The following is a 13,489-nucleotide window of genomic DNA, read 5'->3' on the forward strand; positions in this document are numbered from 1 at the left end:
ATTACAAGTTAAGATCCATCATGAAGGGAAATCAATGCAGGAACCCAAGGAAGGAACCTAGAGGCAGGAACTGAAGCAGAGGCTACAGAAGAATGCATCTTACTGGCTTGCTACCCATGACTTGCTCTACCTGCTTTCTTATACAACTCAGAACCACCTGCAAGAGATAACACCACCCACAATGGGCTGGGTCCTCCCACATCAATCATTAATCAAGGAAATGCCCCCTCAGATTTGCCAAGCCAATTTAATGGAGGCATTTTCTCAATTAAGGCTCCTTGTTCCCAAATGACTATAACTTGTTCAAGCTGACAAAAAAATAAAACAGACAACTAATGACAACTCTCTCCAGAGAAGCTACACTCATATCTTTTATCTTCTCTTTTCTCCTCCTTGTCTTCTTCCTCCATCCCTCTTCACACATAAATCTAAAGTATATACTATTTCTTATCTCTACTTGATTAACTTGATAATTTTGCTTCACTCAACACATCTTCAAGTTATTTTCTGCAGCATAGTTAAGAATTCAGCTTTGGCTGGATGGTGGTCCCATAGGAAGAAACTCTTGAGGTACTTGACAGCAGTGCTGGGCCAGGTCTCCCTGTCATAAATGGAATATATAAGAAGATATAATAATCTTGTTTGAAGACATGGTTAAGTCTTTTAGCATGTTCTTGCAGTTTTGAGAACCACAAGAGATGGGTTTTATTTTATTTTAGAGACTAGGATCAGTTACCTATGCCTCTGCCCAATTAGCTATAAAATGAGGATGCCACATCCTTTTCCCTTTTAGTTACCTTGCAAAGAATTCTACAAAGAACACTGACAAATAGTCAAGTGAAAGAGATGCCTAGTATAAGACATGTAGAAAGAGATGCAGAGCATTCATGCTCCCTCTGCATAAGCTACTTTCCAGCAACCTTCACATATTCAGCTAGGCAAAGTTCTCTGTGTTCTTTTGGGTTTCAGACGTGGTTGACTATATCACTGGTCATGGGAAATCAACTCAACTTTTGGACCCTCTCGCCTCACTATAGTAGGGGCAAATGTGGCTGAAAGTCTAACTTTCAAGAAAGCTGATTTACCTAGCAACCAATACCTCTCTCCAGGACCCAACCCATATTCTCATTAGTATGCAAAAAAAAAGATGCATTGTTTTGGAGATTTTAAGAATTTTAGGATCTATGTACCCCTGAACTTAAATATGTAATTTTTACTATACCACATATCATACATAGACTAAATATCTACTAGTTAATAACTTTCTCATAGCCAACTCATTATGATTAAAATCAAATTTCACAGCCAAAAAAAAAGACCATATTCTTTCAGTATCCAAAGTTAGTTCCACAATTTTAACCATTCTTATTTTCAAATAATGATAACAAAATACTTTTTAAAAACCCTTTGACAATTAGCTGTAGTTACCTTGGTAACTTAACTCATTTTAGATTCGTATTTAGAATTTTTATATTTAATCCTACCTAGAGAGTAATTTCCACAGTGGTATTTCCTGAAGCTAAAACCCAGACTTTATGTCTCTAGTGTAATCTTGCCTGACAGTGGCTTTAACTTCAGTGAGCTTGCATCATCTTTCCAGTAGAGTGGCTGGCCTGGGCTTGTTGTAAACAGTTGGTTCAGTCAAGCAGCATTTTACATGTCAACACTCTAAACCATTCACATAGGACATACAAGGACGTACTGTGCTCTAACATAAACATACGCTTCCTCCCCTCATCTGGTAAGTGAGCTTGAGGAAACAAGATAGGTTCATGTTCTCCACAGCAGAACGGCCAGGGCAGCCCATCTCACTCTTTTATTCCTTCATCTCACTACACAACTTGGAGAGTAAATGTTTTATGTATGACAGAAAAGGTAACATATCATTAAAGGAGGTAAATATGCAAAACCTAATAGTCACATGACCACAAAGATTCCCCCAACTGTTCTCACTTTTAATATTTGAAAACAAATAATTTTATGTTAAATAAAAAATTTCTAAGACTCTAGTCTATATCCTCTAAAAGTTTGAACAAACATATTTGATATGAAAACAGCATTTTATCCAAATATCAAATATTGCAGTGAGTATTTGAACAGCAAACACAAACATTCCTAATCCCAATCACAGACTATGTTGTGAAATGTTAATGTATTTAAATTTTTTAATTATACATGGAATTAACTGGAATACTGTACTTTAAACAATTCATTATTAATATTTATTTCATTCATATTAAAATAGTAAGAACACAAATAAATGATCTCCAAAGCAGGAAATTTTCAAAGGCAAATTATATGTTGTGGGAAGTCTGACTGTGGCTTCTAAAAAATGTTAACTGTAAATAGTCTACAGTTCACACAGATAGCCATACAAGTGATTAATATGTCTTTTAGGAAAAACACTAAATCATAATGCTGAGATAACATAAAATAAAAAGAAAATACTAAAATATATTTATGCATCTTAATCAGACTAAACTAATATGGCAGATTTAATTAATAGTCATGGTTTCACAATAATTTTAGTGAATAAGGTATTAAATTCCAGAAAATCTTTGTCCCAACATAATCATTATTTAAAATAAAGTTAAATAAATATAATATTAATTTCTGAAATTACCCAGGAAATGAGTCATTCATCCTATATTGCCTACACAGTAGGATAGGGTTCTGGCAGGAAAAGGAGCAAGATGCAAACATATTGCCAAGCTTACCCATAGTAGCCATTTGGAGAAACTGCCCCCCACCTATCCCAATGCCAGAAGATATTCCACAAAAAAAAAAAAATGAATAATATGTGTTTTCTTCTTGTTTGTTTGGGTTTTTGTTTTGCTGTTTTGGGAAATGGGGCTCATTGCATGGCCTGGACTGGCCTGGAACTTGCTATGTAGTCCTGGCTGGCCTTGAACAGAGATCTGCCTGCTTCAACCTCCTAAGTATTTTCAATATCATAATTCTCTCCACTTGTGCCCTACAAACATATTTGAGAAGGCTGGAAAGGAGCAAACTGAAATAGAAGCCAAATACAAGAGATCAGGAAGGGGAGGCTTTGCTCAGACAGCAGCAGTGCTAACTTCCCAGGCCTTTCTAACTCTGCCTCCCTAAGCAGCAATGGTTATATCCACACAGTTAAGACCAAGAAAAGGAGAAACGCTTTCAAAGAAGCTGAGTTACTTTACAGATGGAACCCTAAAATAACATCTGTGAACTTCTAAAGGTAGTTCAATTAGGGAACCCAGACCCACACGTGATTTTCTGAAATTCAAGAACAGCTTATCATTCTATCTTATGAGGTTCCCAAACTGCCAACTTTTCCATTTAGTAGTTGGCTTCCCTGACTCACCTAAGACCTGATGGTGGCTGAGATTTGTTTTCCTCACTGCAACCACGCCCTGCAGCTTAGCATGTCAGAACTCTGTTCCCAAAACCCAAGAATGCTAAATAAAAGATTTTCTATTGTTATCGTTAGCTCACTCCCTCTAAGCTCACATCAAATCAGAATTAAATTATTGAGCTCTCACTTAAAGAAAGAAAATCTGCACTAGGAATATAGTTCAGTGATGAGCGCTTTCTTAGCTCAGATGAGGCCCTAAGTTCAATTCCCAGCAAGAAAAAAAGGAAGAAATACAATCCTTAATCTATTAATATAAATTACTAAATAAGAAACCATTAGATCCTATGAATTACAGAGATCTCACAGATAGACACAGACTGATAGATGAAATGCAAAGAGTAAAAGAGCAAAGGAACAAGTGAATAATGGGAGGGAAAAAGGAGGGAGGAAGAGAAAGAGGGGGAGGGAGAAAGGGAAACAAACACATGAAATGCTGTCTAAGAAATGAACTCTGAAAATTGCCTCATAGTCAGTTCTTCAGTCAGTAAGAACTGACTGAAACAAAAATCATCAATGGATGTTAAAAGATTTATTTTGTCTTATACCAGTGAGTAGGTAAAATCTTGGTAAGAACTATGGTATTAATGAGCCTTGAAATATTTTCCCACTTATTATGTTTGTTTTATTGGAAAAATTAATATTATATATGGAAGATATTTGATAAACAATGCCTTAACCAACTGAAATTAATGTAACAAAGGATGACAAGTTATTTTTTTAAATCCTGATAAAAACCACAAAACCACTTATGTAAATCTTACTGCCAAAAATATATAATCTGAATTTAATAACAAGAAGCATCAAATAAAACCGAATTAAAGGCCTAAAGTGGTGTAAACCTTTAATACCAGCACTTGGGAGGCAGAAAGCAGGCAGATCTCTGAGTTCAAGGCCAGTCTGTTCTACAGAGCTAGTTCCACGACAGGCTGGGCTACACAGAGAAACCCTATCTCAACCCTCCTCCCCAATAAATAAATAAATAAAATAATTAAAGGAGGCCATGCCTCCCAGAAAACTAGGTGGACTGCCCACAGACCCCGACCCCCCCCTTCCCCCAGACCCACCCAATCCTTCAGTTTCATCCCTAGTTGCAACAGACACTAGCTTCAGTCTCCCTTCCCCCACCCATATCTGTGGTTCCCACAGACTATACCCCAACCTTGCTTTCTCCATCCATTACTATATCCCAGCCCCCAACTCCAGAAGTGCCCCCCAAACCACAGTAAATATAATCCACCATATAACAAACTGAAAGAATAAAAACAGCACAATTATCTCATTAGATGCAGAAAAGGTCTTTGACAAAGATCCAACACCCCTAAGAATAAAAGTCCTAGAGAGATTAGGGATACCAGGGACATATCTAAACACAATAAAGGCAATTTACTGCTGTATATAACCAACCTTAAACCAACCAAGTCTATAACAAACATTAAATTAAATGTAGAGAAACTCAAAGCAATTCCACTAAAATCAGGAGCAAAACAAAGCTGTCCACTCTCTTGCTATCTATTCATTATATTACTTGAAGTTCTAAGTAGAGGAGTAAGATAACTGAATGGGATCAAAACAATTTGGAAAGAAAGAAGTCAAAGTACAATTATTTGCAGATGATATGATAGTATATATAAGTGACCCTAAAAATCCCACCAGGGCCTCCTATAGCTGGTAAACACTTTCAGTGAAGTGGCTAGATACAAAATTAACTTAAAAATATCAGCAGCCCTCCTATATACAAATAACAATATAACAATGGACTAAGGAGGAAATCAAAGAAACAACACTGTGGTGATATATTATTTATGAGTTCGAAGCCAGCCTAGTCTACAGAGCAAGTTACAGGACAGGCTCCAAAGCAATACAGAGAAACTGTCTCAAAAAAACAAAAATAAAAATAAAAAATAAAAGCTTGCCCAAAGATCAGAAAAGCAAAGCAGGCAGCCACTAGCTCTTACTCTACCTCAGACTAAAAGGTGATCCTGGCTCTACCAAACCTCAGTGCTCTCCTCAGTGTGGCTACAGAATCCTGAGACTTCAATGGCTTCCTATCTTCAATGTGGCTGGAGAAAGAATGCCAACTCTGAGACCCTGTTCCTGTGAAATACCTCTCATGAGTCCTGGGATTAAAGGCTTGTGATCCCAAGTGCTGAGATCACACAACACCTTTCACAATAGCCTCAAATAATATAAAATATCTTGGAATCACTCTAACCAAGCAAGTGAAAGGTTTGTATGGTAAAAACTTCAAGTCTTTGAAAAAAGAAACTGAAGAAGATATCAGAATAAGGAAACATCTTCCACACTCATGGATCAGTAGGATTAACACAGTAGAAAGGGCTATCCTACCAAAAGCAATCTACAGATTCAATGCAATCACCAACAAAATTTCAACACAATTCTGTATAGACCTTGAAAGGATAATTCTCAACTTTATATGGAAAAACAAAAAAAAACAGAATAGCTAAAACAACCTTGAACAATAAAACAACTGCTGGAAGTGTCACCATTCCTGATTTCAAGTTGTACAGAGCTATAATAATAATAAAAAAACGCATGGTGTAAGCACAAAATAGACACATTGATCATTGATTAATGGAATCAAACTGAAGACACAGACACAAATCCAAACACATATCGATATCTGATTCTTTATATAGAAGCCAGAAGTAGACACTGGAAAAAAAAGACAACATGTTCAGCAAATAATGCTGAACAAACTGGATGGCTGCAGGTAGACAAATGCAAATAGATCCATATTTATCACCCTGAACAAAACTCAAGTCCAAACAAATCAAAAACCTCAACATAAAACCAGATACACTGAACTTGATAAAAGAGGAGCTAGGGAAGAGCCTTGAACTCACTAGCATAGGAGACAACTTTCTGAACAGAACACAGAAGATAGCACAGGCACTAAGACCAACAATTAATAAATGGGACCTCATGAAACTGAAAAGCTTCTGTAGGGCAAGGACACAATCAATCCAACAAAGCAAAGCAGCAGTCTACAGACTGGGGAAAAGATTTTTAGCAACTCCACATCCAATAGAGGACTAATATCCAAGATGTATAAAGAACTCAAGAAACTAGATATCAAAAAACCAAATGATCCAATTCTTAAAAATGGGGGACAGATCTAAACAGAGAATTCTCAGTAAAGGAATCTCAAATACTGAGAAACACTTAAAGAAATGTTCAACACCCTTAGCCATCAGGGAAATAAATGCAAATCAAAACTACTTTGAGATTCCACCTTATACCTGTCAGAATAGCTAAGAAAAAGTTAATGTGACAGGATTTGTTAACTATTAGTAAATCTGGTTGAGAGGGGACTAAAAGGTGTTTTTATTACTTTTTGGTAAATTCTATATACTTTCAAGATGAAGGAGACCATGAAGCATATAAAAAAGCATATTCCTGTTCTCCAAATGAAGGAAATAAAGAGGTCATGGTCAAACCCAGCTGTCTTGTAAAAGGAAAGCTTCAGACACAGAGGAGTAAACCAGAGGCAGCCTTATGACCAGAGCTGAGGAGACAGAGCTCAAAGCCGGAGGACAAGGTTGTTGTCTTCAGAGAGGACCCAGCTAGAGAGTGAGCTATAAAGAACTCCTGAGGACCCTCCTTAAGGATTCATCTAAGAACTGATAGCTCATGAGACAACCATGGGACCCAGGCAAAACAATCATATACCCACACAGAAGATATATATACATAACTCAAAATAAATCTTTAAAAGTAAATAATTTTTTTAAAAAAATCCTCATACTCAATGCATCTTAAAGAAACAGATGAACAATATTTTGAAGACCACAGGAACTTTTTCCTCTCAACCAGCAACAAACAACATTCTCAAGTGTTAATTAATTGTTCTTCTGATCTTCCTTACTATCTCACAAGATGTGTACAAAATCTTAAATCAGAGGAATCACTACAGGCACAGTCCAGTGTGTTGCTATAACAAAATACCTTAGGTTGGGAACTTTATACAGAGCTTACTTTTGCTCATAGCTCTGGAGGTGGAAATCCAAGATTAGGTGGCCATGTTTGGTAAGATCTGTGTGACATGTCCTAGCAATTACAGCCACATGGCATGTGTGGAAGCAGTACAAATCATAATTCCAAAGACAATTCAAATGCCGCAGTCTCAACTGTTGCAATTTCAAAAGGTGAAAATCTTTAAAGCCTCAACTCTCCCAAGTCACAATGTGAAAAAATTAAACTCATACTTGTTGAAATCATGGAAACCTAAATCTTGAAATCCACAATTCCTACTGTGGGGTGGGGGGTTATACTTAGGGTTGTGTATTTAAAGGTTAATATTGGCACCACAGCAATTTACCTGAAAAAAAAAATGTTTGCCTTAGTAAAGGTCAGTTCAAATATTCTTCAAATAGCATAAAAGACTTAAATAACTAGTATCTACTATGTACATCAAAGTCAAGTTATTAAAATAAAAGAAACTGAAGAAAATCTAAGAGCTGTCAACTTATAAAAGTGGCTGACCAGTACTGTAATGTGCAGACCTTCACATCGACATTACGTTACAGTCTGAAATCCCGCCTGGTGTTGATAGACCGTAATGATGTATTTATCATTAAGATTAACCCTGCTTCTCTTCACTTTCCACAAGACTGCACTTTCCATGAAGAACAATGAACGCTCTCTGCTCCTTCTACATTTTATTCTTAATAACAATGCTTGATCCCCCAAATGTCTGGCCAATAAATTTGCTTTATAAATGAATTGGAATCACTTATTGCAACCGTATTATGTACCAAACCACTACCATGCCAGCACTATTTCTATCATCTGCTATACTATGTAGATCATCTTTGCATAAATTCCAATAGTACAAATACAAAATGGTTGAAAAACTTTTTGAGTTCTAACTCATCCAACACATGATTTGCAAATTTGGTTACATGAAAGAGTGCAAGACTTGTGTATGTATGTGAATGCTGAAACTTCCCAAATAAATGAAGCAACATCTCCTTCATGTGTCTGCATTATGAAAGGTAAATTTGCCAAGGTATTGGTTCTTTAGTGGCTGCTGATGCAGTAAGGATGTATTCTGGGCTTTTTTTTTTTTTAAGTAAGAAAGAAGAGAGCTCTGTGTGTATGAAATTATCAATACACATATGAAAGTCAGAGGACTACTTCTCAGAGTCAGTTCTCTCCTTCCACAAGGATCAAACTCAGGTCATGAGGCCCATACAGCACACGTCTCTAACCGCTGAAGCATCTCAATAGCCGGTTGTGGTTTTCTCAATGATTTTATCAAACTCATTAGGTTTCAGATGACTGCATTGCAAAGCTGGATAGCATTACCCACACAGTATTGTATATTCACACATTTAGCTTTTGGCCCATTTATGAATGCAACTTCTCTGCTTATCGGTGTCATATCCACATGACTGTCTGTAGACTACCTGGGAGTTTATGCTTGTGAAAATATGTGGGCTCTCACTGTGAAACATGGCCGATGAGGGTTTTGCTGTATTTTTATGTTTCTTAAACGATTCTCCTAAAAATGCAAAAGTCTTAGAGTGAATACTATTGTTACTTTTTCAGAATTATGCTCAAGATTTTAGAGCCTATGGATTTTGATCTTTTGGGACATCCAGGATGATAACAACATTTAGGTTTGTCTCTTTAGGGATTACAGCACAAACCCACGCTCTAGAAGCCAATTGTAGTAGGTCTTCTGTCCAACTCAACAATATCACAGTGACTAATCCAATATAAAAGACCTGACTTCCTCCTGAGAAATGGGACTGAATCTCTTCTGAAGGCAATAGCCGTATGACCTAAGCACCTACCATGGTCCCCACCTTTTTATTGTTGTTGTTGTTGTTTGTTTGTTTGTTTGTTTGTTTTGTTTTTTAGAGACAGGGTTTCTCTGTGTAACAGCTCTGGCTGTCCTGGAACTCCCTCTGTAGACCAGGATAGCCTCAAACTCACAGAGATCTGCCTGCCTCTACCTCCTGAGTGCTGGGATTAAAGCCATGCACCATCATTCTTGGCTGGTCCCCACTTCTTAAAGGAGTCCTCATCACCTCATTTTCACTGGCAACCAGTCCCAAACATCGCTTTTTTGGTGGTACAAACCATGTCCAAACCACAGCATTTATACAATTATTTTTATAAAAATAGGATCATATATATAATGCAATTTTTCACTCAACATTGCATTTCTAATATTTATCCATATGAATGTATATTCTGCAGTCCATTCATTTCCTACATACTTTTTTGTTTTTTTATTTATTTGAGACAGGGTATCACTATGTAGCCCTAGCTGGCTTCCAACTTTGTCAGTCTTCTAAGGGCTGGGATTAAAGGTGGCTAGTCTTCTGTATTAATTCTGGATATATGAGTTATTTTCAGAGTTCTACTCTTAGAAGCAGGACTTAGAAATCATTACTTGATTTAAGTGGGTATCTATGGAAGAACACGCTCCATTTTGTTTCCAGAATTAATGGTCATTCTGTGTTATCATACCAAGTGCAAACTAAGGCTTACAGAGACCAAGGTCACATGGCTAAGTAGAATAAAAACTGATTAATTTTTCCTTCTTCCAATTAAAAGAAAAAAAATTTCGAGATTAGATAGCTGACACAGAAAAAAAATGTAATTATCAAAAAGAGTCCTGGTAGATTGTTTTCTCCTAATTCACCTAAAATTAAAAAGAAGGAGGAGGAGGAGGAGGAGGAGGAGGAGGAGGAGGAGGAGGAGGGGGAGGAGGTGGGGAGACTGACATCTTGGTGGATAAAAGCACTTTCCCCAAAGCCTGACAACTCAAACTGAATCCCTGAACCCCATATCATGGAAGGAGTAAAACCAACTCCCACAAACTGTCCTCTGACCTCCATGTGCATGACGTGACACATGTACTTAATGCACATACATACATACACACACACACACACACACACACACACACACACACACACACACACACTTCATATAATAAATACAAATGCAGTAAACTTTCTTTTAACAAAAAGAATGACCTAGCTACTAACTCCACTCAGTTCAGTTCTTGATTGCACGAAGATCACATGACCAAAATGTTGGTCCTGTTAGAACATTCTGTACTTGAGCGCTCCTGAAAATGCTGGTCAAATCTCTGCAGTTAAACTGCTTCACCAGCAGATTCATCAAAGCCGGAAGGACACAAAAGACAGAACAGTCTACACAGCAGATATGCCATGTTTCCTTGTAAGAGAATATGGGTATGTGCCTCTGTACAAGTGTGCTATGGGATATACATAAACTGTCTGTATATATGAAATAGTAATAAAGCAGTTCTCAATGTGATTATAATTTTAAATTCAATTATTAGGACTTGATTTTTTTTTCCTTGACTAAGTTTGATTTGAGGTTTAACTGTGCTTGAGACATACTGAAGTAAATGTGATAATTGTTTTTAAAATTCTACATATCCATTTTAGAAAGACTTCCTGCTTTTGGGGGGTTTTTGTTTTTTGTTTTGTTTTGGGGTTTTTTGTTTGTTTGTTTGTTTGTTTTTGTTTTTCGAGACAGGGTTTCACTGTGGCTTTGGAGGCTGTCCTGGAACTAGCTCTTGTAGATCGGGCTGGTCTCGAACTCACTGAGATCCACCTACCTTGCCTGTCGACTTTAGTGCTGGGACTAAAGGTGTGTGGGATTGCCAGGCAAGACTTCCTACTTTTAAAATATTTGCATACCAGCTGGGCATTGGTGGCCCACACCTTTAATCCCAGCACTTGGGAGGCAGAGGCAGGCAGATCGCTGTGAGTATGAGGCCAGCCTGGTCTCCAGAGCAAGTGCCAGGATAGGCTCCAAAGCTACACAGAGAAACCCTGTCTTGAAAAAAAAAAAAAAAAGTTCTGCATATCATCTAACCAAAAGAATTTCCAAGATTAATCACATCAGTCTTATGTTTTAAAAAAGGACTTTCTTTTAGCTAAATCATTATTTAGGCCTGAATAATCTTTCATTTAAAAATATTTATAATGATAAGTTTCTGATTTATCTCACAAATCTTAACCTCCCTTTTTAAATGATCCTATCTTTATGCACACTCTACTACCTACCACAGCTATTGTGGCTGTGTTATCATGCCTGTGTTATACATGGCTGCAGTAGCAAAGTACAGATTTGTAAAAATGCAGCTAATTAGGCCAACAGCAAGGGTTTCTTTCTCTTACTGCCTATTACTCAACTACTCTCAGTAAGAGGAAATTGGATTATAACAAACTAGTTATATAAAGGTTCCAGCTGGGGGCAGTGCCTCACACCTGTAGCCTAGCACTCAGGAGGCTATGGAGAGAGGGATGCTGTGAGTTCAAGGCCATCCTGAACTACATAGCGAATGCTAGTCCAACTTGGACTAGTTTGAGATCTTGTCTCAAACAACAACAACAAAACACAACAAAAGGCTTAAATTCCATATATACTACAAATAAAATCAGTATGAGAATAAATAACTTTATACTATAAAGACCTTGTAAGCCCTAGGATGCCTTGTGGGTAAAATGTGCTGGTATTTACTCTTGTACATGTGGATATATTTTGTAGTCATAAAAAGTCACATGAATTATTAATAATAGATCAATCATTCCATACTTCCCCTTTCCAACTACTAACACAAAACACTGCAAAAAAACCCTTGTTTTACATCACTCTTAATTGATTTTTATGTAAAAATACTGATATATAAACATAAACTCATCTATCATTTTCCTAGATATTGTCCAGATATAGTCATGCTCATTGTTTTAAAACATTTATACCAGAGCTGGAAAATGGATCAGTGGTTAAAGCACTTGCTGTATACGCATACAGACAGGAATTTGGATCCACATAAACACCAGGTGGGCATGGTGGCCCACCTGGAATTCCAGAAGTAAAAGGCAGCCACAGGAGATTCCAGAAGCAAGCTGGCTATCTAGGCTAGCTGCGTAGGTGAGCGAAGGTTCATTGGGAGAACCTGCTGAAATGAGTAAGGTGGAGAGAGATCAAAGAAGACTCCTAAAGTCAACCTTGGGCATCTAACCACATTAAACACACATAAGTGTTTGCAGACACACATGCACTCACACATATGCAAACATGCATACACACCACACACACATGAGGAAAACATAAGAAAAAGACTTAAGGCAAAAAAGAATCTGAAATGGAAAACTGTGAAAAGAACTTGAAGTTGGCTATTAAGAAGCCTGAGCTCATGCAAGGAGCGGAAGCAACGGAGAGAAAAGAGCTGTGTGATATGAACACCTAACACACTGGTGTGAAGGGTAAAGGTGCCAGCCAAAATCACAGCAATTTAGTTACCGGTTAAATTGGGTTTTACTTGTAATTCAAGAGTCTGGGCAGAATCTATCCTACAAAATGGAATGAGATTTCCCACTGAGCAAAGATAAAAATACTAGGTTTTCCAAGGAAAGAACAAGGAAACAGAAGAGAAAATAAGAGCAAGCAAGAGGGGTATATGGGAGGGTTTGAAGGGAAGAAAGAAAAGAGGGAAGTGGTATTATTATAATCCAAAAAATAAAAGAAATATTTTTTTAAAGCTGACTGGATAACATAAGGTTTGGAGGAAATTTTTTTTGGTGTTTATTATTTGTTTAGGAAGGATGACAGAAGTTAAATGGGTCTACTTCATAATCCACTCTGAGGTAAAATAAAAATCTCTTTTCAGAAAAAAAAAATTTCCAATGGGTAATTTATTGGCTTCCTTGAAGTTTCAGTTAGATTATGAAATTCTGCATAAGTGCCTCAGTTTCAGTCTTTTTAATTAGGGCCTATCATGGGAGCCAATTCCAGGAACACTTTTTCTCCTCCAACAGGAATGAAAGTTTAATTTACAAAGAATGTTTAATACTAAGAACTTAGAAAAGAGACAATTCATACAAAGTATCTCAAGATAAAACACAGTGTCATGGACTGGATGCTTCTTCCATAAAGATTTACATATGAAAAAGGTAAAGAAAATCCATTTATCTGTGAACAAATAACCAAATTTGCTGATACTGTGATCTTGCACTTTCCAGGCCACAAAAATTATGAGAAAAAAAAAAAAAACATTTGCTGCTTAACCCATTC

At 37.0% G+C, this 13,489-nt stretch overlaps 1 protein-coding gene across 5 annotated transcripts in view; it reads right to left on the reverse strand.

The window, feature by feature from the left end:
• Wdpcp (WD repeat containing planar cell polarity effector) overlaps positions 1-13,489 on the reverse strand; it is a 269,428-nt gene that overhangs the window by 253,510 nt on the left and 2,429 nt on the right. The window lies entirely within an intron of this gene.

The sequence above is a fragment of the Cricetulus griseus genome (assembly GCF_003668045.3).
Source record: "Cricetulus griseus strain 17A/GY chromosome 1 unlocalized genomic scaffold, alternate assembly CriGri-PICRH-1.0 chr1_1, whole genome shotgun sequence".
Taxonomy (NCBI): Eukaryota; Metazoa; Chordata; class Mammalia; order Rodentia; family Cricetidae; genus Cricetulus; species Cricetulus griseus.